Genomic DNA, 25,689 nt, shown 5'->3' with positions numbered 1-25,689 from the left:
ACCTGTAGATTTTGGCCTCTAGCTCAGCCGGCACCTAGGGAAACCTACCAAACCTGTACAGTTCTGAAAACTAGAGACCTAGGGGAATCCAAGGAGGGGTGACTGGCGGGGCTCGGACCAGGTTCTGTTACCCAGAATCCTTTGCAAAGGTCAAAAATTGGCTAAAAAAACACATGTTCCACACATTTCTGTGGCAGAAAGTTCTGGAATCTGAGAGGAGCCACAAATTTCCTTCCACCCAGCGTTCCCCCACGTCTCCCAATAAAAATGATACCTCACTTGTGTGGGTAGGCCTAGCGCCCGCGACAGGAAACGCCCCAAAGCGCAACGTGGACACATCATAGAAAACAGACCTGTTTTTAGCAAAGTGCCTACCTGTAGATTTTGGCCTGTAGCTCAGCCGCCACCTAGGGAAACCTACCAAACCTGTGCATTTCTGAAAACTAGAGACCTAGGGGAATCCAAGATGGGGTGATTTGTGTGGCTCGGACCAGGTTCTGTTACCCAGAATCCTTTGCAAACCTCAAAATTTGGCTAAAAAACACATGTTCCTCACATTTCTGTGGCAGAAAGTTCTGGAATCTGAGAGGGGCCACAAATTTCCTTCCACCCAGCGTTCCCCCACGTCTCCCGATAAAAATGATACCTCACTTGTGTGGGTAGGCCTAGCGCCCGCGACAGGAAACGCCCCAAAGCGCAGCGTGGACACATCACATTTTTTCATTGAAAACAGTGCCTACCTGTAGTTTTTGGCCTGTAGCTCAGCCAGCACCTAGGGAAACCTACCAAACCTGTGCATTTCTGAAAACTAGAGACCTAGGGGAATCCAAGATGGGGTGACTTGAGGGGCTCTGACCAGGTTCTGTTACCCAGAATCCTTTCCAAACCTCAAATTTTGGCTAAAAAAACGCATTTTTCACACATTTCGGTGACAGAAAGTTCTGGAATCTGAGTGGAGCCACACATTTCCTTCCACCCAGCGTTCCCCCAAGTCTCCTGATAAAAATGATACCTCAGTTGTGTGGGTGGGCCAGGTGCCTCCAACAGAATAAGGCCCAAAACTTGTAGAGATACAGGGGATAGTGTGCGAGTTTATAAGGACATATTCTTTTATACATCTTTAGACTGACTCTGCTTTGGGGACCCACATACGTGAGGTGTCATTTTATTTGGGAGACTGAGGGGAACACTGGGGAGTAGGAATTTTGTGCTGGAGTGGTGATCGTACGAAGAAAAGTCAGGAAAATATGCTTTTTTTAAGCACATTTTGAGGTTTACAGAGGAGTCTGGGTAAGAAAATGTTAGGGGATCCACGCAAGCCACTCCTCCCTAGACTCCTTGGGGTGTCTAGTTTTAAAAAATGTCTGGCTTTGGTAGGTTTCCCTAGATGAAGGCCGCACACAGGACCAAAAACATAGGTGCCCTCTCCCCCCCCAAACACAGGTAGTTTTGTAATATATCGTTTTGATGTGCCCACATACGTCCGTGATGTGCCAAACACTAAAATTTTGAAAAGAAACACACTTAGGTTATGTGAAAAAGACCCCTCACCCACCAACCAAGTTGGTGGCATGCTTCATCATCGGGGTCCCACCTGAGGCACCTAGCGTGTCATAGGTGTGCTGCGACGCCTGATTACAGCGGAGCAGGTTTGGTCATTTTTACCACACATACTGGTTGGATTTGGCACGAGGGTGAGTGATGGTTCAGTGGATCAAATTTTACTAACAAGAGCTTTCACAAAAATGAAAAGCACTGTTAGTAACTGAAAGGCAAAAAACTGAACCAATGACTCACAGCTTGTGAGCTGTAAAGCCACGACAAGGCACCAACCGCTTTACAGTCCATTCACACAACTTTCATACATGACACACACAAGGCCATTCACACCGCCAGCCACGGGCCCAGCACATTACAACACTCACATCGACAGACAGCGCCACTCAAGGGCCCATCACTTACATACGCCCACATGCCTGATACAACAATCACACCAGCTGATGGGAGTGTGTGGACTGGTGTTTGGCTGGCAGTGTGTTGCAGTAGCCAACATCAAGTCAATATGTACAGTCTCAGCCAAGCCCCACACCACACACAATGGCATCATATATATTTTTTTTTTTTAAACAGAGGAACCCCTAACTAAGTAGAAAGAATTACAAAACAACAAACACAAAAGCTCTAACTAACAACATGACAGAAATGCTAACCATGAAACTAAACACATGAAAATACAAAACAGACATGAGTTTACACTCATGGTTGTTCCCAGAAATTCTTCTGGGTGTGGTAATTCTTAAAACAAGCACCGACACACAGCCCAGGCTTTGAAGGACAATCTGGGCAGTACATTCGAGACTCCCTCCGGATACCTCTTCGAAAACACACTCTACATTTCTTAGCTGGAAAGTCTTTTTTGGGTGTGGGAGGAATGTGCTCAGCAAAGTGGCGATCTTTCAATCTAGCCACATCCTCCACCACTGCTTCTCTAGGAACTCTGGCCTGTTCCACCACAATAAGGCTCTCTATCACTGACTCCTGAAATTTCACAAATGTCATCTTTGAGTCTGGAGACCTATCCCTAAACACAATAAAAGCATTGAAGGTTGCTAAGTGGAAGAGGTGAAGTGCTAACTTCTTATACCAAACATAAGACTTACGAATAGCAGTATAAGGTTCCAACCTCTGGTCAACTCTATCTACACCTCCCATGTGCTTATTATAATCTAAAATGCACACAGGTTTGCGCACTTCAGCAACCTGGCCCCAAACAGTCACAGGGGAAGTACTCTCATCATGGATGGTACTTAGCATGTAGACATCCCTCTTGTCTGAAAATTTCAAAGCTAGCAGCTCCTCGTTCCGCAAGGCACAGCACTGTCCCCTCTCAAGTTTTTTGCAGACAAGCTCCCTTGGATAGCCTTTCCGGTTAGAACGGATTGTGCCACAAGCAACTGTGTCCACTCTAAACAATTCCTTGAACAACTGCACACCAGTGTAGAAGTTATCTACATACAAATGGTGACCTTTGTTGAACAGTCGTCTACCAAGATCCCACACTATTTTCTCAGTAACTCCAAAAGTGGGAGGACAACCAGGGGGGTCAATATTGGAATCCCTACCAGTGTACACACGGAAACTATACACATATCCTGTCCTACTTTCAGACAGCATATACAATTTAATTCCATATCGTGCCCTTTTGCTAGGAATGTACTGCCTAAAAACCAAACGACCCTTGAAGAGGACCAAAGACTCGTCCACACTTATCTCTTTGCCTGGAACATAGACCTCCGAAAACCGATCTACAAAATGATCAAGGACAGGCCTAATCTTAAAAAGACGGTCAGAATCTGGGTGATCTCGTGGCAAGGCTAATGCATTGTCAACAAAATGCAGCATCCTAAGAAGAAGCAAATACCGATTACGACTCATGGTAGCTGGAAATATAGCTGTTGCCATCAAGGGACTAGTAGACCAATAAGAAGCCAGTGACGGCTTCCTTATCAACCCCATCAAAAAAGTCAAACCCAAAAACTTTTTTAGCTCCTCCAAATTTGTGGGAATCCACTGGGCAGCTCTAGAGTGTGGCCTAAGTCTAGCAGTGTTGTCCCTCAAATGCTGCTCCGCATACAAATTAGTCTGCTCAACAATCTCTTCCAAAAACACATCATCCATGAATAACTCAAAGAAATTGATAGGCATAAAGTTCTCTGTATTGGCGTTACACCCCGGGAGACCAGTAAAGGCAGGCAACTCTGGCTGCTCCATGTTTGGGGCAACCCAGACATCAGGTCTTCTAACGGGAAACCTTTCAGCCCCAGGTTGCTGCACTATTGGCACATCAATGTCCTCCTCTAAAACAGAACCTTCATCTGCACTGAGTGTGGCTTCATCATCAGAAGATTCCCCTCCAACAGAAACATCACTGCCAGAATCTCTGACTTCCTCCTCTGCCTCAGATGCAGAGTCCGTCTCATAGTCATGATCAGACTGTGACTCAAAAAGCATACCAACCACCTGCTGAGCGGTCATCCTGCGGCTAGCCATGATCTCTCCTGCTAAAATTAACTGGACAAATTCACCACCAACAACCAGCACTGTGTAAGACAAGTAACAAAGTGTAGCTTTGTTAGTAAGAGTTACAAACTCAAAAACTATACCGCTCACTTGCCTGAAAAAGCTTGATTCACCAGCAACTACACAGCAATCACCAATGATATCCCACTAAAAAGAAAGAAAGAAAGGCAAATTAGAAATAAGACAAAACAAATATCATTGTGCACAAACCTAAGGACAATTTCACACACAATCCTGCATTTAGTACACCCCCTACAAACATGTCATTCATGCATGGCAACAATACTCCTTTGGAGTAAATTGTTTTTACTTACCTAAAACATGCAACTGTGCAAACTGCAGGTCAACCACCGCCAAAACCGCAAGGAGCCACAGCAAATAAAGCAAAAGCTTTGAACTAGAACAAAAAGGAGGAAAACATTTTTTATCACAAATGCAAAGACTTCTTCAGTTGACAAACACCCCACCATCAAACATTTTAGAAATTGGTGCCTAAGTGGATTCTGCCATAGGGGCAGATGGGCCTACTAAAAAAATAGGCCTGTCTGCCCCAAGGAAGCCAAAAAATACCTTTAGTACTGTGTCCCCATGGAGAGCGACCCTTGCCAAAGGGGACAGCCCTCAAACAAAAAAAACACACACAACACTATCCCTGGTGCCTAAGTTGCTTCTGCCCCCTTGGGGGCAGGTGGGCCTAAGAAAATAGGCCCATCTGCCCCCAGGGGGTGTAGAAATGGCCAACAGGTCAATGCCCCCCTTGGGGGGGCGCCCCGTGACCAAGGGGACGCCCCCCCCACAAAAATAAACAAATAAAAAAAAATTCCCTGGCGTTCTAGTGGTTTCTGCCCCCCTTGGGGGCAGATCAGCCTAAAAATAATAGGCTGATCTGTCTCCAAGGGGTGCAGAAATGGCCTGGGTACATGTGCCCCCAAAGTGGGGGGCGACCCTTGCCCAAGCCCCCCCCATCCACTAACACACACACACACACACACACTATCCCTGGTGTCTACGTGGCTTCTGCCCCCCTTGGGGGCAGGTGGTTCTAGAAAAATAGGCCCATCTGCCCCCAGGGGGGGCAGAAATGGCCAACAGGTCAATGCCCCCCTTGGGGGGGCGCCCGTGCCCAAGGGGACGCCCCCACACAAAAATAAACACATAAAAAAAAATCCCTGGCGTTCTAGTGGTTTCTGCCCCCCTTGGGGGCAGATCAGCCTAAAAATAATAGGCTGATCTGTCTCCAAGGGGTGCAGAAATGGCCTGGGTACATGTGCCCCCAAAGTGGGGGGCGACCCTTGCCCAAGCCCCCCCCCATCCACTAACACACACACACACACACACTATCCCTGGTGTCTACGTGGCTTCTGCCCCCCTTGGGGGCAGGTGGGTCTAGAAAAATAGGCCCATCTGCCCCCAGGGGGGGCAGAAATGGCCAACAGGTCAATGCCCCCCTTGGGGGGGTGCCCGTGCACAAGGGGACGCCCCCACACAAAAATAAACACATAAAAAAAAATCCCTGGCGTTCTAGTGGTTTCTGCCCCCCTTGGGGGCAGATCAGCCTAAAAATAATAGGCTGATCTGTCTCCAAGGGGTGCAGAAATGGCCTGGGTACATGTGCCCCTAAAGTGGGGGGCGACCCTTGCCCAAGCCCCCCCCCCCATCCACTAACACACACACACACTATCCCTGGTGTCTACGTGGCTTCTGCCCCCCTTGGGGGCAGGTGGGTCTATAAAAATAGGCCCATCTGCCCCCAGGGGGGGCAGAAATGGCCAACAGGTCAATGCCCCCCTTGGGGGGGCGCCCCGTGCCCAAGGGGACGCCCCCCCACAAAAATAAACACATAAAAAAACATCCCTGGCGTTCTAGTGGTTTCTGCCCCCCTTGGGAGCAGATCAGCCTAAAAATAATAGGCTGATCTGTCTCCAAGGGGTGCAGAAATGGCCTGGGTACATGTGCCCCCAAAGTGGGGGGCGACCCTTGCCCAAGCCCCCCCCCCATCCACTAACACACACACACACACACACACTATCCCTGGTGTCTACGTGGCTTCTGCCCCCCTTGGGGGCAGGTGGGTCTAGAAAAATAGGCCCATCTGCCCCCAGGGGGGGCAGAAATGGCCAACAGGTCAATGCCCCCCTTGGGGGGGCGCCCCGTGCCCAAGGGGACGCCCCCCCACAAAAATAAACACATAAAAAAACATCCCTGGCGTTCTAGTGGTTTCTGCCCCCCTTGGGGGCAGATCAGCCTAAAAATAATAGGCTGATCTGTCTCCAAGGGGTGCAGAAATGGCCTGGGTACATGTGCCCCCAAAGTGGGGGGCGACCCTTGCCCAAGCCCCCCCCATCCACTAACACACACACACACACACACACACTATCCCTGGTGTCTACGTGGCTTCTGCCCCCCTTGGGGGCAGGTGGTTCTAGAAAAATAGGCCCATCTGCCCCCAGGGGGGGCAGAAATGGCCAACAGGTCAATGCCCCCCTTGGGGGGGCCCCCGTGCCCAAGGGGACGCCCCCACACAAAAATAAACACATAAAAAAAAATCCCTGGCGTTCTAGTGGTTTCTGCCCCCCTTGGGGGCAGATCAGCCTAAAAATAATAGGCTGATCTGTCTCCAAGGGGTGCAGAAATGGCCTGGGTACATGTGCCCCCAAAGTGGGGGGCGACCCTTGCCCAAGCCCCCCCCCATCCACTAACACACACACACACACACACTATCCCTGGTGTCTACGTGGCTTCTGCCCCCCTTGGGGGCAGGTGGGTCTATAAAAATAGGCCCATCTGCCCCCAGAGGGGGCAGAAATGGCCAACAGGTCAATGCCCCCCTTGGGGGGGCGCCCCGTGCCCAAGGGGACGCCCCCCCACAAAAATAAACACATAAAAAAACATCCCTGGCGTTCTAGTGGTTTCTGCCCCCCTTGGGAGCAGATCAGCCTAAAAATAATAGGCTGATCTGTCTCCAAGGGGTGCAGAAATGGCCTGGGTACATGTGCCCCCAAAGAGGGGTGCGACCCTTGCCCACCCCCCCCCCCATCCACTAACACACACACACACACACACTATCCCTGGTGTCTACGTGGCTTCTGCCCCCCTTGGGGGCAGGTGGGTCTAGAAAAATAGGCCCATCTGCCCCCAGGGGGGGCAGAAATGGCCAACAGGTCAATGCCCCCCTTGGGGGGGCGCCCCGTGCCCAAGGGGACGCCCCCCCACAAAAATAAACACATAAAAAAACATCCCTGGCGTTCTAGTGGTTTCTGCCCCCCTTGGGGGCAGATCAGCCTAAAAATAATAGGCTGATCTGCCCTCAAGGGGGGCAGAAATGGCCCTAAAAGACATGCCCCCCAAAGGGGAGCGACCCTTGCCCAAGGGGGCGCCCCCCCATCCACTACACACACAATCCCTGGTGCCTAAGTGGCTTCTGCCCCCCTTGGGGGCAGATGGACCTAAAAAAAATAGGCCGATTTGCCCCCAAGGGGGGTAGAAAAGGCCAACAGTTCTCTGCCCCCTTGGGGGGGGCGCCCCTTGCCCAAAGGGGCACCCCCCCCCACATAAATACACATAAAAATAAAAAACCCTGGTGATCTAGTGTTTTCTGCCCCCCTTGGGGGCAGATCTGGCTAAAAAGTAGCCAATCTGCCCTCAAGGGGGGCAGAAATGGCCCTAAAGGACATGCCCCCCACAGGGGAGCGACCCTTGCCCAAGGGGGCGCCCCCCCATTCACTACACACACAATCCCTGGTGCCTAAGTGGCTTCTGCCCCCCTTGGGGGCAGATGGACCTAAAAAAAATAGGCCGATCTGCCCCCAAGGGGGGCAGAAAAGGCCAACAGTTCTCTGCCCCCTTGGGGGGGGCGCCCCTTGCCCAAGGGGCACCCCCCCCCAACATAAATGCACAGAAAATAAAAATCCCTGGTAATCCAGTGGTTTCTGCCCCCCTTGGGGGCAGATCCGCCTAAAAAGTAGGCCAATCTGCCCCCAAGGGGGGCAGAAATGGCCGTAACAAATTGCCCCCACAAGGGGAGCGACCCTTGCCCAAGGGGCCGCTCCCCGCATGCCAAAAACAGGTAACAACAATAAAAAAAAAAATCCCTGGTGTCTAGTGGGCATTCCTGCTGCCCGATCGCAATGCGATCGGGCAGCAGGAATGCTCAAAGAGACACCGGGGGAAAGGAAAAGCCTTTCCTTTCCCCCGGTGCCTCTTTAGCCCAAACCCCCCACCCACCGGGAAGAGGAACTCACCTCTTCTCCGTTCGCCGCACAGGAAGCAAATGGCAAATGGGGAAGCACACAGAGGGAGCGAGAGCGCTCCCTCTGGGCTGTGTGCCGAGGACGTAGTGGTTACGTCCTCGGCACAGCAGCACTGTGCCGCGGGACGTAACCACTACGTCCGCGGCACAGAAGGGGTTAAACTTTTGTGCACCACTGCATAGTAAGTGTTTTCTCTTAATTTTGGAAAATTATTTGGAAATGATGCAAGGTCTCCCCTACTCCAAGCCACATGTACATATCTTCCACCTGGTACGTCTCTTAGGGGATAAGCTGTAGCTCTCTCATCATCTGGGCGATATGGAGGTGCTTTTCATTTTGTCCCAATTGCTGTTGATTCTTTCTTTTGGTTGTGTTTTCTTGCCCCTGTAAATTCTGTAATTTTTCCAGTTCTCTCAATCTTTGAACTTATTTCACTAATTCAATATTAGTCATTTGCATTCCTGAAGAACGCATATTTTAAGTTGCATCATTGTTAGACGTGACAGCCTTAATGTGGTCACCCCTAACTTTTTGCCTGCCTTCCTCCACTTTTTGGACACGGTTTTTGCTGGTTTTAGGACTCTGCGCACTTTACCACTACTAGCCAGTGCTAAAGTGCATATGCTCTCTCCCTTAAAACATGGTGACATTGGCTCATACCCAATTGATTATTAATTTACATATAAGTCCCCAGTAAAGTGCACTGCATGTGCCCAGGGCCTGTAGATTAAATGCTACTAGTGGGCCTGCAGCACTGGTTGTGCCACCCACTTACGGAGCCCCTTAACCATGTCTCAGGCCTGCCATTGCAAGGCCTGTGTGTGCAGTTTCACTTCCAATTTGGCTTGGCATTTAAATGTACTAGCCAAACCTTAAACTTCCCTTTTTCTACATATAAGTCACCCTAGGGTAGGCCCTAGGTAAACCAATAGCATAGGGTTCTATATAGGGAAAAGGCAGGACATGTACCTGTGTAGTCTATATGTCCTGGTAGTGTAAAACTCCTAAATTCGTTTTACATTGCTGTGCGTCCTGCTCCTTTCATAGGCTAACATTAGGGCAACTCTCATATACTGTTTGAGTGGTAGATTCGTATCTGAAAGAAGTAACAAGGTCATATTTAGTATGGCCAGAATGGTAATACAAAATCCTGCTGACTGGTGAAGTTGGATTTAATATTGCTAGTTTAGAAATGCCACTTTTAGAAAGTGAGCATTTCTCTGCACTTAAATCTTTCTGTGCCTTACATCCATGTCTGGCTGGGTTAGTTGACAGCTCCCTTGTGCATTTCACTCAGACACCCCCAAACACAGGATGGACGTCACACCTGCACACATCTCCATACTGAATTGGTCTTCCTGGGCTGGGAGTGTAGAGGGCCTGACACTTAAGTGTCAAAGAACAGTGGCCTGCCCTTCCACAATGGACTGCCAAACCCCCTACTGGGACCCTGGCAGACAACGACAGAACAGAAAGGAGACCTTGTGTACTTCTAAAAAGGCATATTTGGGTATTTAAAGAGTGCCTCTAACCCTACCAACAAAGATTCTTCTTGACCTGAACCTGCAACCTGTCAAGAGGAACTGCCTGCGACCTAAAGAACTCACCTGACTGGTTTTCAGAAAAGAACTGCTGTCCTGCTGTTGCCCTGCTGTCTTGCTGCTCTCTGGTTCTGCTGAGAATCGCTCTCCAAGGGCTTGGATTGAGCTTACCTCCTGTTTCCTGAAGTCTCAGAGCCAAAAAGACTTCATTTCTGCAAAAAACTCCTTGTGCAGCTAAATTTTGACCACAGTCTGCCAGAAACGACACACAGCCTGCATCGTGGTGAGAAAATCACTGCACGCCGAAGTGGAATGACACAACCAGGCTCTCCGAGTGGAGACCAATGCAGCGCCAGTGTTGCGACCGGAACTTCGATGCATGGCACACTGGATCGACGCATAGCCAAACTGGAATACCACAGGCTGACTTCCTGCAAGAAGAATCGGCGCAGTACCTGCTGTGCAACAGAAGTTTCCCTGCATTTCCCACCGGATCGACGCAACTCCTGTGACTTAGTACTGCCCGTCCAGGATTTCTCCACATCATCCCCAGGGCATCCAAATACCCTGCAACCCAAAGAGGATCCAAGCCTTTGTCTGTGTACATGAGCTCTGGACTCATGCATTTTTTAAAAGACTTGCAAGTAATAGTATAATGATATGCAATGCATATGCGTGTCCACATACACACCTCTATATATTATTTACACTCACCAGTTTGGTACTATCTCCCCTCATGGCAACAGATACCTACAAAAAAGTCACATTGATCCGTAATTTGAAATGTGTCAATACTAGTGTGTTTAATCATGTTCCCTAAACTACCATATCAGCTACATAAACAGTACACATTATTGTAACTAAATAAATCCAATATAATGTTGTAATTGCACTACATAATGTAACAAGCGTGTTTACACAAAGTGTAAATACAATGCCACCTCTAAACTTTAAACATGTCATAGATGTAATAATGTCACATTTCCCCTTGTCTTGGGCAATTTATGTTTATCATTATATTCTATTTAACTCAATTTGTTTTGTTTTTCCATGTGTAATGCATATGTGTTTATTATTAACACTTAGCATTTTTAAATAAACATGCTGGCATTAACAGGGTAATTAAATATGAACATGTTAAATTTTGGTGTCCAGAATCATGATGAATGCTTGCACCAAACTTAACAGGTTCATCACAAATGTCCAACCCTAATTTATGCACTATATAAATATGTCAAAAATAAAACCTGTGTGTCTAACTGTCAGAAATGAAAATGAGTTCATGTTACACACATTTGCATTAGTGACATTGTCTGCAATCAATTACTAATGATTTCGAAATAATCCCAGAACAAACTTAGTGAAAATAAATAAACAATAAATGAAAATGTGTTCAAAGAGTAAGATACGTCTCTCATTATAAAATAAGAAAGAAATTAAAATCATCCATAGCATCCTGGATTGAAAATGTGAGCATGTGGCTCAGACCTTGGCTCTAATGACACTGCCAAGTATGGGGGTGGGAGAGGATGGGGTTGGGAGGTAGAGGAAGCTAAAGTGGGTATTGTGTGTGTGTGTGGGCCTCTGTTCTGCAGGTGTATGTAGGTTTGGTGTATGTGGTGTATGTTTGGGTGGGAGTGTCTTAGAAAGTGTGTGGTGGTTGGGTGAGTGTATGTGTTTGCATTTGATGTGTGTTGGGGCATGTGTGCTTTTCTGTGAGTGTATATGTTGGGATGTGTGTGGTTTTGTAGGTGTACTATATTAAGGTGATTGTGAGCATGTGAGTCTAGTGGGTGTTGTTTTGTATGAAGGTGTGTGTGTGTAACTGTGTGTTTGGATGAGTGTGATGTAGAAGTGGATATTGTGGTTGTGGTGCTTGTGGGTGCGCTGGTGGTTGTGGGTATGGAGGTGGTTGGGGTTATGGTGGTGGTTATGGGGGTGCATATGTCTGTGGAGGTTGGTTTTGTGGTTGTGGGTGTGGTGGTTGTGTGTGTGGTGGTCGGTGTTGTGGTTGTAGGTGTGGTGGTTGTATCTGAGGTATTCGGTGTTGTGGTGGTTGTTGTTGTGGTGATATCTATTGTGGTGCCTGTGGGTGGAGTGACGGTAATGTGTGTCTGTTGGATGGGTGTATGTTTGTGTTTCTTGGTTTGTTTGTGTTTATGTGTAGATGTGCTCCTTTTGTCTGTTGGAGTGAGAGAGTGCAAGCAAGTAAGTGTGCATGGAATTGGGGTGGGAGATGGGATTTGGAATGAGTAAGGGATAGGAGGTGGGGAACAAGGTTGGGCCGGTTCGGGGACTGTGGTCAGTGCAGAGGTTATGTTTGCAAGCAATTTCTGCATGCCAGACATTTAACTATAAATGGCAGCCAGGAATGCAACCATCTGTTGCATTTGGGAACTAACTCTCTGGATGCCATTCACAATCGCTGTCTAGCTTACAGAGATGCTGCGTAAGAGGTCAATGAGCTCAGCCAGGGGTGGGGTGAGGGTGCCTTCAGCAAAGGAGACCCCAGCCCTTTTAGAGGGGCACGTTTGGCCAACTGGGTAGGCAAGAAGCAAGGTGTAGATGGAAATCTGGGTGATGGAAAAGGATGCAAATGGCTCAGGTCCTGTCGGGTCTGCCACCACTGGGGGCTAGTCTTCTCTGGAGGCCTCCAAAGAAGTTGTAGAGAAGGTGATCTCTGGGCCAGTCTCATCACCCTGCATGCCACTGTGTTTGTCAGTGTCTGATGCTTCTCCACCGGGCACACAGTGGGCAGCTGCTTCTCGCCTTCATGGCCAATGTCTCCTTTGCCTGCTGCAACAGATGCTGAAAATACACATATGACATTTTTATCATATCTGGGCCAATCAAAATGATCACAAGGTTATCTAACAAAATATGTTCTAATTTCAATGTTTCACCTGCTCAACGGCTATAAATCTTAAATATACATTACCATTACTCCAGGCATGCAGGGAACATATTATGGACCTATTAGCTCACAGGTTATAAAATTACCATCATTAGTCTTATTTAATTTTAGATCATTTCACTTAAATACTTCAAATTCCTCATGGAATTGTTTAACACCTCTGAATGCTACAGATTGTTTGTTTTGAATAGTAAACTCATGTCACAAAAATAACTATCTAGTGAAAAAAGGTTCTAACATGTACATTGTCCATCTGCAAAAGTCCCTTTCAAGAACTCCTGTACTCCAACATTGATTTATCATCTGGACATTACAAAGGACACAACAATGTGGTTTGGGGTATTGTAACTCTGCCACCCATGTGTACACATTCCTGTTTGTTTCAATTAATAAAGTTTGCTACTAATTTCATGTTTGTTGAAACAGACTGCCTTATATGCACATTTGTGAAGGAGCAAGGATTCAAGCCAATTTGCTACTTTCAACATGAACTGACTTGAGTCTTGTAGTGCAAACATGTTGGTCAAATGTTTTTGCTATGAAATGTTACCATTGTATTCAAGTTCCTAATCATTTTGGACCAAATGCTTAATATTGTTTGGTGATTACACCAACTCACCAATGTGAAGTTACAAACATCCCCTTTATCATAAGTGCATTGTATGCCATGTCACCTGGAATAGAGCCAACATTACTTCCTCACATTTGTGATGTAGCATCACACCAGACAGAATTCTCAATTAGGGCCTGTTTGGTATAACTGTTCCTCATAACAGAGACAAAATCCAGGTACCTTTTTTTTCTTACATAGTCATGTGTCTGTTCAAAACAGTCCTTGGGCTGTCATAATGAATGTAGTGGAAACCTTTAACACAAATCATTACATAAAACACATTATTATACACCTTGTGCAAAACCTACACGTTCCAGAAATCCTCTTGTGAGTTGGATGTGTGTTAGCCTTTATGTTGATGCCACAAATCATTGCTGTAACAAACTAACAATGAGAAATCAAAATATAACTTACCCCTTTGATGCTGCTATTGGTCTCTCAACTGCCCATCAAGATACGGTTAGGCCAACTCAAGAATGCAGGCGGTTGGGGGTCAGTGTCTGGCACACTCACTTCCCACGTTGGAAGGACTGGCCAAGCTGGACTTCAGATGACTTGCGGGTCTGGTGTCATAGGTCCTCCCACCTTTTGAGGCAATGGATGTTGGGCCACTTATATACCCCCATGGTCCACACCTTCTTGGCGATGGCCTTCCATATTGCCTTCTTTTGATGGGCGTTGACATGTATAAATAAGAAAAGAGAATTAAAAATGTTTTGTGAGGTTTTGGTTGTCTGTATTGCTGTGACACAATTTTGTGACATCTCTCACAAGCATTTCTAAAACGTTAGTACAGATTATTTACCAACATAATATTTTTCCTAGAAACTACTAATGTGTAGTGACCTGTTGATTACCTTCAACACTTTCAATGTCCTCATGTTACAAAACCAGGCCACATACATCATCTAGGCCAGGGTCTGAAACATTTCCTGTAGTGAGAGCCACTTCTGAGCAGTACAAATCATTGTGAGCTACTAAAGACCAAACAACTTGTACATTATTAGCACACACCCCTATACGCAGCTACATTGCCTTAATGCCTAATGTTTTTAGAGCCAGATACTATGGTTTGAAATACATATAATGGCTAAGGGCAGTATGGAAGGGCTGCCATGTGTCAGTGAGAGCATAGTTTCTGGTGGTGTATGAGCAAGTGTGTGGAGGAATGGGACATGTTTGTGTGGGTGATTGAGAGCCTGTGCCATGTCTACTTCTAGCACAGGATATACCTTTTCCCTTATGTGGCACCATTGCATGGGTAAAAATTACAGATATTCATTTATCAGAAAATGGGATATAGTTAAAGTGAAATAAAATTCAGAAAAGTCCATAACTTGAAAGTTTTATACTTTTGGTACAGTGTCTACTGGCCACTGAAAGTAAGGGGCATGCAGTTTGTAAACCTAAATCCTGATTTCCGAGTAAATTGAAATTAAAAGTCACCTTATTCAGTCAGATGACTTTTCATTTAAATTTACAGACATTTCAGACATTGTTAAACATCATTATGTCCCCTGCCAATTTATTGAGTTGACTACACTCCAATCATAATACTTCACTCAGGAACTAAAAGGGACACATTAGCCTGTGTATTACTTTCAAACATGTACAGGGACAGGACTCTGTGGTGAGCAGTCCCAACTCCTCAGCGGAGAAGTTAGTGGCCCTGTCACCTACTTTGCCTGATTCATGGCTCTCAAAGCTCTATAACAGAAGCAAAAGTGGTGGAGGTGTTGTTGGCTGCAGTGTTAGGAGGCAAATTAGATTTTTTCCTAATGCCACGTACATGTACACAATGTATGCGATCTGTGACAGAGACGGACACACCCATTTGCTTTCATGCATAGCTGTCACACACATTAACCTACGGCTGTGCCCGTCGTAAAGTGTTACACCTACTTTGCCGTCAACTTCCACCAATGGTTGTTGGTGCCAATGTCCTGACAGCACGGTCAGGCGGCTGACATTTCAGAATGTGAACCAGTGTATTTTTAACTGTTAAGTGTGTCAGTCAAAATGGTGGCTAGTTTGTTTACCAAAGTAAAGTATGTACAACACAGTTTTTTGATAATTTTGACACATTATAATGTAATGCATTACTCTGTTTAAAACCAATAGTAACATGCTGTATTTTATACTTTTTATACTGGTATACTTTCATTCTTCTGTTGATAGAATCTTAGAAAACATATGGGTGGTCATTACAACCCTGGAGTCCATGTTAAAGTGGCGGTAAGACCGCCAACAGGCTGGCGGAAAAGAAAATGTAATCACAACTGTGGTGGAAACCGCCAACAAAGACAGCCACTTTAACACTCCGACCGCCAAGGCGGTACAAACAGCGCCGCGGTCACCGCCAAAAGACAGACGGAGGACAATGTACCGCCCACCCTATCACAACCTACCAATCCACCACCTGTTCCATGGCGGATTCACCGCAAACAAAAACACGGCGGAAACAGGACTTTGAAGGGAAAACGCTCACCTCTACATACCCCACGAGGAACGAGGACGCCATGGAACCAGAGCTTCACATTTTCCCTGCCCTTATCCTTCTTGCTCCTCTACCAGGAGCGCGAACGCCGGCGGCGAAGACCACGGTGAGTACTGCACCTACGACACAGTGGAGGGGGGAGGGAAAAAACAGGGACACACACACACGCAACACGCAACACCCCTACCCCACCCTCACCCACGACAACACACACACTAATACAGCATGATACATTACAGTTACACCCCGCAAACCCCAAGGAAGAATGCAAAGACAAAAGGAAATGAGTGTAACCATTGTAATACATTAAAATCCATTACGCTAAAATATATATACACTATTAACAAATATATACACCAAGAATAGTAGTCCAGGTATTGCTTCATTGAAGTCCGCGGAACACTGGCCCCACATTGCATGGGCGAGGCCCACACTCAATACCCGAACATGACGGAGTGAACACTGCAGGGGCATCAAATAGCAATAAAACAGGCACCTGAGGGGGAAGGGAAAGGGGGGCACCTCAGCCGGTTGAGTGCACAATGCCAAATCCATGAGGGGGACGCATGCCCACTGTTCAATCCTGGGAAGTGCAAAGCCACAGTCTCTCAAGTCTCTACAGTGGGTGGTTTGCCCACTGTTCAATCCTGGGGAGTGCAAAGCCACAGTCTCACAAGTGGATAACAGTCTCCACTGGTTCTGGAGGGGGCTTTGTGCCCAGAGTGCTTCTTCCTGCCAAGGACTGTGTGAGTGGATACCTTTCTCCACTGGTTCTGGAGGGGGTTTTGTGCCCAGAGTGTTTCACCCTGCCAAGTACTGTGTGAGTGGATGCCTTTCTCCACTGGTTCTGGAGGGGGCTTTGTTCCCAGAGTGCTTCATCCTGCCAAGGACTGTGTGAGTGGATGTGATACTCCACTGGTTCTAGAGGGGGCTTTGTGCCCAGAGTGCTTCATCCTGCCAAGGACTGTGTGAGTGGATGCCTTTCTCCACTGGTTATGGAGGGGGTTTTGTGCCCAGAGTGCTTCATCCTGCCAAGGACTGTGTGAGTGGATGCCTTTCTCCACTGGTTCTGGAGGGGGCTTTAAGCCCAGAGTGCTTCATCCTGCTAAGGACTGTGTGAGTGGATGTGATACTCCACTGGTTCTGGAAGGGGCTTTGTGCCCAGAGTGCTTCATCCTGCCAAGGACTGTGTGAGTGGATGTCTTTCTTCACTGGTTCTAGAGTGGGCTTTGTGCCCAGAGTGCTTCATCCTGCCAAGGACTGTGTGAGTGGATGTGATTCTCCACTGGTTCTGGTGGGGGCTTTGTGCCCAGAGTGCTTCATCCTGCTTGTGGCAGACTCAGTAGCGCCAGTGCCCTTGGCTCTCATGGGCCAACGGTGCTTGTGGCGGAGGTGTCCTGTTCAGCGGTGCTTGTGGCGGAGGTGTCCTGTTCAGCAGTGCTTGTAGCGGCGGTGTCCTTGGCAGCGGTGCCTGTGGTGGAGGTGTCCTGTTCAGCGGTGCTTGTTGCGGCGGGGTCCTTGGCAGAGACTCAGCTGCTGGCAGTCCTGTCTGGCCCAGGGGGGCTGGCATTGGCAGTCCTGTCTGGCCCAGTGGGGCTGATGGCGTGGCCTCCTGGCCAGTGGGGATGATGGCGGTGGCCTCCTGGCCAGCGGGGCTGGTGCTGGCGGTCCTGTCTGGCCCAGCGGGGCTGATGGCGGTGGCCTCCTGGCCAGCGGGGCTGGTGGCAAAGGCCGCCTGGGTAGCGGGGATGATGGCGGTGGCCTCCTGGGCAGCGGGGATGATCGCGGTCTTCTCTGCTGTGCTGCTCTTCCCAGACTTGCCGGGTTTCTTGTGCGCCTTCCCCACCTTAGAAGGTGTCGCAGCTGACTCCACACTCCCACCTGTACCACTGGGAGCGGCTTTGGTGGCTGGAATCTTCCCCCTCTACCGCCGGGCAATGGCCAACTTTTGATGCTTGACAGGTGGGGGACTGTCCGTGCTGCGGCTCCTTGCCACACTGGCTGCCCTGCTGCCTGGTGCACTCCAGAATCCAGTGACTACTGGCACCACTGGTCCCGGAGATGTTGTGGCGGAGGTGCTAGGTTGGGACCTGGAGAGTCGGGCCCTAGGAGACTAATGGGGTGGGGCAGGTGAGGGAAAGAGGTCACGGGTGGACAGGAAAAGTTTCTTGGGAACACTGGGATGGGTAGCTGGAGGGGGTTTGGGAGTGGAGGAAGAGGTTGTGGCTGTAGGAGTTGTACGTTTGGTGACTTTGGGTGAAGGTGCATGCACTGGAGGCTGTCGTGAGGTGGATGGCTGTTGGGTGGGTGTGTGCCTGCGTTTGTGCATCTTGGGAGGTGGCGTCACACTGGGATAGAACACAGGGGACGTGTGAATGGTAGTGGGGGTGGTGACTGCACGTGAGCGGGGTGTTGTGGTGTGTGTGCTGGTGATGGAAGTAGTGTCTGTAGATGTAGTTCATGCAGGTGTGAGTAGAGACGAGACTGGGAGGGAGGAGGAAGATGAGGAGGAGGGGGACACAGTGGAGGCAGTGGATGTAGGTGTGTCTGCATGTGTGTGATGCTTGCATGAGTGCCTGTGGGATGTGTGGTGCCTATGTTTGCCAGAGCTTCCCTTGTGTTTTGAGGTGTGTGCATGCTGGTCTGATGGTGTGCTTGGGGTACGCTGAGGTACAGGGGTGTGGGTCTGGGTGGAGGAAGTTGAAGGGGGAGGCTAGAGACAGGGACAATAGCTGTCATCATTGCTGAGGCCAGAGTTTGAAAAGCTCGCTGAAGGGCTGCCTGACCAGACTGAATGCCCTCCAGGAATGAATTTGTTTGTTGAAACTGCATCTCTACACCCTGGATGGCATTCAAAATGGTAGACTGCCCAACAGTGAGGGACCTGTGGAGGTCAATGGCCTCCTCACTAAGGGCAGCAGGGGTGACTGGGGCAGGGCCTGAGGTGTCTGGGGCGAAGGTGATGCCCACCCGCCTGGGTGAGTGGGCACGAGGCAAAGGCTGAGGGGCTGCTGGGAGGGCGGTGCTGGTAGGGGGGTTGCCGGCGGTACCTGTAGATGCGGGGGCACAGATGTTGCCACCACCACAAGGAGCTCCCATGAGAGGACGAGTCCGTATCACAAGTGTCAGCTCCTGTTCCCGCTGTGGAGCTCCCCTCGCCCTCTGTCCCACTGGTGAATTCCGAGTCCGTAGTCTCACCCTCCAGGGCCATGTGGGATGCAGCTCCCTCCTGCTCCGGTGCCACTGATCCTCTGCCTGATGATGCTAATGCACACAAGAACAGGGAGACCACAAAAAGTGGGGGGACGACAGAAGAAAGACATGTTGAGTGCGTGCACACCGGGTACGCCACCGCCAGGATCCTGAACATCAGGGGGGTCATGGTGTGACAGGCACCCCTCCCACGTTGGGAGGCCATCCCCAGCTGGGCCTCCGCCGTCTTCTTGCTCCAGCAGCGAATGTCCTCCCATCTCTTACGGCAGTGGGTGCTCCGTCTGTGATAGACCCCCAGGGTCCAGATGTCCTTGGCGATGGCACGCCAGATGTCCTTCTTCTGGTGGGCGCTGACCTACATGAATTGTACAGGGGAAAAAGAAAAGTTATTACCAACTGCACCGTCACAGTCATTGGTCCCCATCCCTACCCTTGCCAGGTGGCACATGCACTCACCGTCGTTTCATTCATGCCGCAATCTCCCCTCCATCTTTCATCCACCCCACTCCACACAGGCATAGCCCATACAGCATGCTCCCAGTGTACTTACCTGTTTGTCTGGAGGACCGTAGAGTAGCGTGTACTGGTGGAGGACCCCATCCACAAGTTTCTCCGACTCCTCTGTGGTGAAGGCAGGGGCCCTTTCCCCAGACGCACGAGCCATTGTCTCTTCCAGACTGTGGTCACAGCAGCACTTGGAGTGTAAGTCCTCTCCTGTCGAAGATCAGGTATCGAGTGATTGAACAGATAGAAAATGGCGGTCACGTCTGTGGCGGTGCGTACCGTACCTGCCGGCGTACATCGTCATTGGCTCCTGGGACCCATAGGTTCCAATGTTAACCAATGCAGAATTGTGCCGCTGTCTTCGACCTCACACCGCAACGGTGTACAACACCAGCGCAGTTACCTCACATCCCATTGTCCCACTTAACAAGGTCAGGCAGGCGCCATTTCAGGGGCCCACATGGCTTAGTTTTTAACTGCGTCACACATACCTAGGCCTTGTCTCAACACTCATACATGCAAATTTTGGATTATGAATTGTGTTCTGTGTAAGCTGTGGGTACGTACCTCTGAGTTGGTTGACTCTGTGCTCGCTGTTGTCCTTCATAGGCATCGTCCGCTGGGACATGTGAGGAGATGGCGGCATCCTCTGGTGTACAGACCGCTGGTGGACCTGTCGACAATGGAGGAAAGACATGTGATCATCACCTACAGGCTTGATCGTGCCACAATCCTGGAACTGTGTGCCTAGTTGGAGCCAAACCTGATGTCAGCTATCCGCCATCCCACAGGAATCACCCTTCTAGTGCAGGTGCTATCAGTACTCCATTTCCTTGCAAGTGGGTCATTTCAAACAACAGTGGCCATAGCATCAGGGATGTCCGAGTCTATGTTTTCCAATGTGTTGTCCAGAGTGTTGTCTGCCCTGCTGAAACACATGCGGAGCTACATCGTTTTCCCTCAGGTGAAGGATTTGCCTACAGTGAAATGTGACTTCTATGCCCTGGGACATATCCCCAACATCATAGGTGCCATTGATGGGACACATGTGGTTTTGGTACCCCCCGCAGGAGTGAACAGGTGTACAGAAACCGGAAGAGTTTAATTCGATGAATGTGCAGATGGTGTGTTTGGCAGACCAGTATATCTCCCATGTGAATGCCAAATTCCCTGGCTCAGTGCATGACGCTCACATCCTGCGGAATAGCAGCATCCCTTATGTGATGGGTCAACTCCAGAGGCACCGTGTGTGGCTATTAGGTGAGCACCTGGAAGCAAGTCAGTGGGAATGGTTGTCTGGGTCTGGGGATATCCCTACAGGTTAGTGTGTGTCTAACGGTTGTCCCTCGCCTTTTGCAGGTGACTCTGGTTACCCCAACATGTCATGGCTACTGACCCCAGTGAGGAATCCCAGGACAAGGGCAGAGGAACGCTACAATGAGGCACATGGGTGAACTCTGAGGATTATAGAGCAGACCTTCGGCCTCCTGATGGCCAGGTTCAGGTGCCTCCATATGACAGGTGGATCCCTATTCTACTCACCAAAGAAAGTGTGCCAGATCATCATGGTCTGCTGTATGCTTCACAACTTAGCTTTGTGACGACAGGTGCCTTTTCTGCAGGAGGATGGTCCAGATGGCGGTGTTGTGGCAGCTATGAAGCCTGTGGACAGTGAAGACGAGGAAGCAGAAGAAGAGGACATCGACAACAGGAACTCGGTGATCCTTCAATACTTCCAGTGAGACAAAGGTAAGAATACAAACCTGCCTACTACATGTACTTCAACACTACTACCTCTCTACTGTCTGTCGTTTTCACCCAGTGTATGGTCACTAAGTTGTCACTTTCCCTTACGATTTCACAGATGTGGGTCCCACTGTGTCACATCTGCTTTGTTTCCTCATTGACTAGAGCTGTGTGACATAGGTATGTTGACATTACAATTGAAGGAGCATTTTGACACTGTAATTGCTAATACACAATTTCAAAATCACAGACAGACTCCAGATTGTTTTGTGCTTTAAAGGTGTTTATTTAAGTGCTCAATATTGGAGGGTGCTGTAAAATGGTGAGGGGTGATGGTGGAGGAATGTCCATGGCAGAGTCCAGTCTATTAATCTCACAGGTGCATTGCCCAAATGGGCATAGGAAGTGGAGCTGGGGCAGTTTGAGGATGTGAGGAGTTGGAGTGATGGGGTGAGAGCGAGGGTGGGGGTATGTGATGGCATGCAGGTAGGGTGGGGGATATAGTAGTAACTCATTGCCTTACCAGAGTCCATTCCTCCTTCTACTCCTGCGAGGCCCTCAGGATGCAGAATCGCCAAGACTTACTCCTCCCATGTTGTTAGTTGTGGGGGAGGAGGTGTGGGTCCGCCGCCAGTCCACTGAACTGCAAGGTGGTGTCTTGAGACCACGGAACGCCCCTTCCCCTGTAGGTCGTTCCACCTATTCCTGATGTCATCCCTATTTCTTGAGTGCTGTCCCACTGCGTTGACCCTGTCCACGATTCTTAGCCATACTTCCATCTTCCTAGCTATGGAGGTGTGCTGCACCTGTGATCCGAATAGCTGTGGCTCTACCCGGACGATTTCCTCCACCATGACCCTGAGCTCCCCCTCAGAGAACCTGGGGTTTCTTTGCCGTGCCATGGGGTGGTGTGGGTGATGTGTGGGGTGGTGTGTGTAGTGATAAGTGGGGTGATATTTAGTGGTGTGTTGTGTGAGGTGCGTGGAAGTTATGTGGGTGACGGTATTGTGTGCCTGTGGATGCTTGGTAGTAGTATGTAGTGTCTCTCTCTGGCCTTCTTTCGGTATTTTGGTCAAAGGGGTTTGTGGGTAATGTGAGTGTGTGTTTTATATTGTAATGGGTGTGTGGGAGTGGTGTGTGTATGTATCAGGTGTGTGTATTTTGATTTGTCCAATGTGGCTGTGTTTTGTAAGAGTGTGTGTATTTTGAGCGTGGCGGTGTTTACCGCCAATGGAATACCGCGGTTGAAAGACCGCCGCGTGGATTTGTGGGTCGTGATAGTGTGGGCGTATTTCTGTTGGCGTGATGGTGGAGGTTATGTTTTCGCCAGTTTATCACTGACCTTTGGTGTGGCGGACTTGTGTGGTTGTCTCAATTTTGGGGTATTCCGAGCAGTGGGTCATAATGACTGTGGCGGAATTCCGCTGCCAGTGGTGGTGTGTTGGCAGTCTTCTGCACGGCAGCAAGCGGCTTTTGCCTCCAATGTTGTAATGAGGGCCATAATGTGTAAATAATACATTTCAAATGTATTGTTTGAAATGTTTTAAAAAAACATATCAGACATGCCAAAATTTTTTATTTTAATTTGCAACATCAATAAAACATGACGTATGCATATATGTCAACAAAGACATGAGATGTATGTTGATTGTCTAAGTATTGTTTGACCATATTAAGTGATAATGTATTTTTCTTCAGTGCAGACATATGAAGCCATGGAGAGGTACAAGGCAGCAGCCTCAAGTGTCCATACTTTTTCCAGAACCTGCCACCATGGTAAAAATAGACAAACTATTCTGAATTTATTTCTGGATTTATGTCATCAGCTAGAGCCAGCTCTTCTGCCTCACAATAGAAATCCCACAGCAATAACACCAATAGTGAAAGTCATGGCAGTACTCCATTATGTGGCCACAGGATCCTTCCAGAACACTGTGGCAGTATCTGGAGGCATGCCACAGCCAACGTTTAGTGGTGTGCTGCAACAAGTCCTTTCTTCAATGATGAAACAAATCAACAGCTTCATTCAGTTTCCACAAAATGAGGATTTTGCAAATGTGAATGGAGATTTTAATGATTTGGGTGGCATACCTCATGTGGTTGGAGCAATTGATGGCAGACATATTGACTTAGTGCCACCACACTCTAGGCAATAGGTCTACCACAATCAGAAGGACTTCCATTCAGTCAATGTGCAGCTTGTCACCTTACAGTTTTGTATATCTCAAGCATGTGTGCCCACTTCCCAAGGTCAACACATTATTCCTTTGTACTACAGAACAGCAGCGTACCCTGGCAAATGTCATAACTTTGACCTGAGAGGGCCTGGCTTGTTGGTAAGTACAATATGACAATAGGATTATTTGCTTTATTTATAGTTTAGGGGTGTACAATGCAATGAGATATTATTCCTCAAAATATTTTTTACTTTCGTATAAGAGACTCAGCTTATCCTAACCAACCATGGTTGTGAGCACTACTGAGGAATCCAACAACACCAGGTGTATTCCGCTTCAATGAGACCCATGGAAGAACACAGAGGCAAGTAGAGCATGGTTTTGGGCTATTGAAGGCAAGATTTTGCTGTCTGGATAAGACCGGTGCAGCCCTCTTCTACTCACCCGATAAATTGGGCCAAATTATTGTGGCCTGCTGCATGTTGCACAATATAGCCGTACAACGGAACATCCAATACATTGCAGAGGATGGGGACCATGAAGAGCCATTTTGTAAGAGGTTGAAATGCCAAATTAAGATAATAGTGGTGAAGAGGAATAAACTGATATACGAGAAGATGTTATTGACAACTTCTTCACATGAGTGTAAGTTTACCCTTACATATTGTTAAATTAAATGTCAAAACAACCTGTTACATAATGAGCATGTCAGTCTGTGCTGGAGATATTTTAGGAATGGTTAGTTCAGGAGATTCTAGGGGTAAGATGTTTGTTGTTAATTGCTTTAACAAAATGACTACTATGTTCATTGACATTGATTATCTTTGAATATCCAAGTGAACGTGTCCTCATAACTTATCATTTGAGTCTATTTTGTCATGTAAATTAAATGTATTCTTCTTGGTGGGTTTTTAGGATCTTTTACCTTGCCATCTTCATTTGGACATTTCAAAGTTGTGATATTTGCAATTATATGCTGCTGTTGGAAGCTACAAGGGAACATGGGTTGATTCTCAGGAAGACAGACTCTTCAGATGTACATATCTTGTACTAGGATAACTTGCACAGAGATTGAATTGATGTTCTTGAGATTGCATTTAGACCTGTTTTCTATTGAATGTTGCGCAAAGGCAGTATGTGCTGCTTAACTTGCTCTAACCACATGTGTTAGCTGACTTAAAGAATACTAATCTCCCCTCATATTGACAAAATCCTCATTTTGGGATAGGTATATGAAGCTGTTGCTGTGTTTCAACATAGTAGAAAAACTTTTTTGTTGCACACCACTTAAAGGTGGTTGTGACATTTCACCAGATATTGCCACAGTGTATTGAAATGATCCTTTGACCACAAATTACATTAGTACCATGATTTTCACTGTTGGTGTTATTGATGTGGGTGTCCTATTGTGAGGTAGGATGTCTGGGTCCAGCTGGTGACCTGAATCAATAATAGCATGCCTACTGAATCTATTTATTAGGATTATATCTCGTTGTTCCATGGTGTCAGTGTTTGGAACAGTAAAAATACAACTGACACAGACTATTTGGGTTATGCATTAGTTGTAATTCTTTTCAGATTTGTTTTTTAAGAATTATTTCTTACAGATGTATGTAGTCAATACATTGAGATTTGTGTTCGGGATTCACGGTTGCAGGGACTGTTGGGGGTGGAGAGGTTTCCTGTTATGTCAGGGTCCCCTGTTTGTGGCTGAGACTGATGCATTTTGTCCAGGGTTTGAAGGACCACAGGCCGGGAAGATTGTACAGGAAATGCTCAGCATAAATGGAAATAAATGTCAAACATCACCCCAGCCAGGGAGCACAGTTGAGATTCTGCATCCCTACATGTGCTCCCTCTGCACCTGCTTAATGTCCTAGAGCTCTGTTAGGCCCTGGCCCATCATGTCTTGTGAATGATGTAGGGCTCCCAAAACTTGATTAATGGTGGTCTGGGAAACAGTGTACCCAGTGGCCTCACTTTGCTGGCTCACAGTTACACCCCATGACCCATAACCCCACTACACTGTGCCCTTGAGGCAGTTTTACCCAATCCCACTGAGTCAAGGCTCAACTGGAGAGCACAAGATGGGTTTTATATGCCTTTGAACACAGGAAGTGGAAGTATCCTAAGACTCAGGTAGTGCTGCAGCTG

This window comes from Pleurodeles waltl, chromosome 5 (assembly GCF_031143425.1).
Source record: "Pleurodeles waltl isolate 20211129_DDA chromosome 5, aPleWal1.hap1.20221129, whole genome shotgun sequence".
Classification (NCBI taxonomy): domain Eukaryota; kingdom Metazoa; phylum Chordata; class Amphibia; order Caudata; family Salamandridae; genus Pleurodeles; species Pleurodeles waltl.
Note: the sequence above shows the minus strand (reverse complement) of the source record.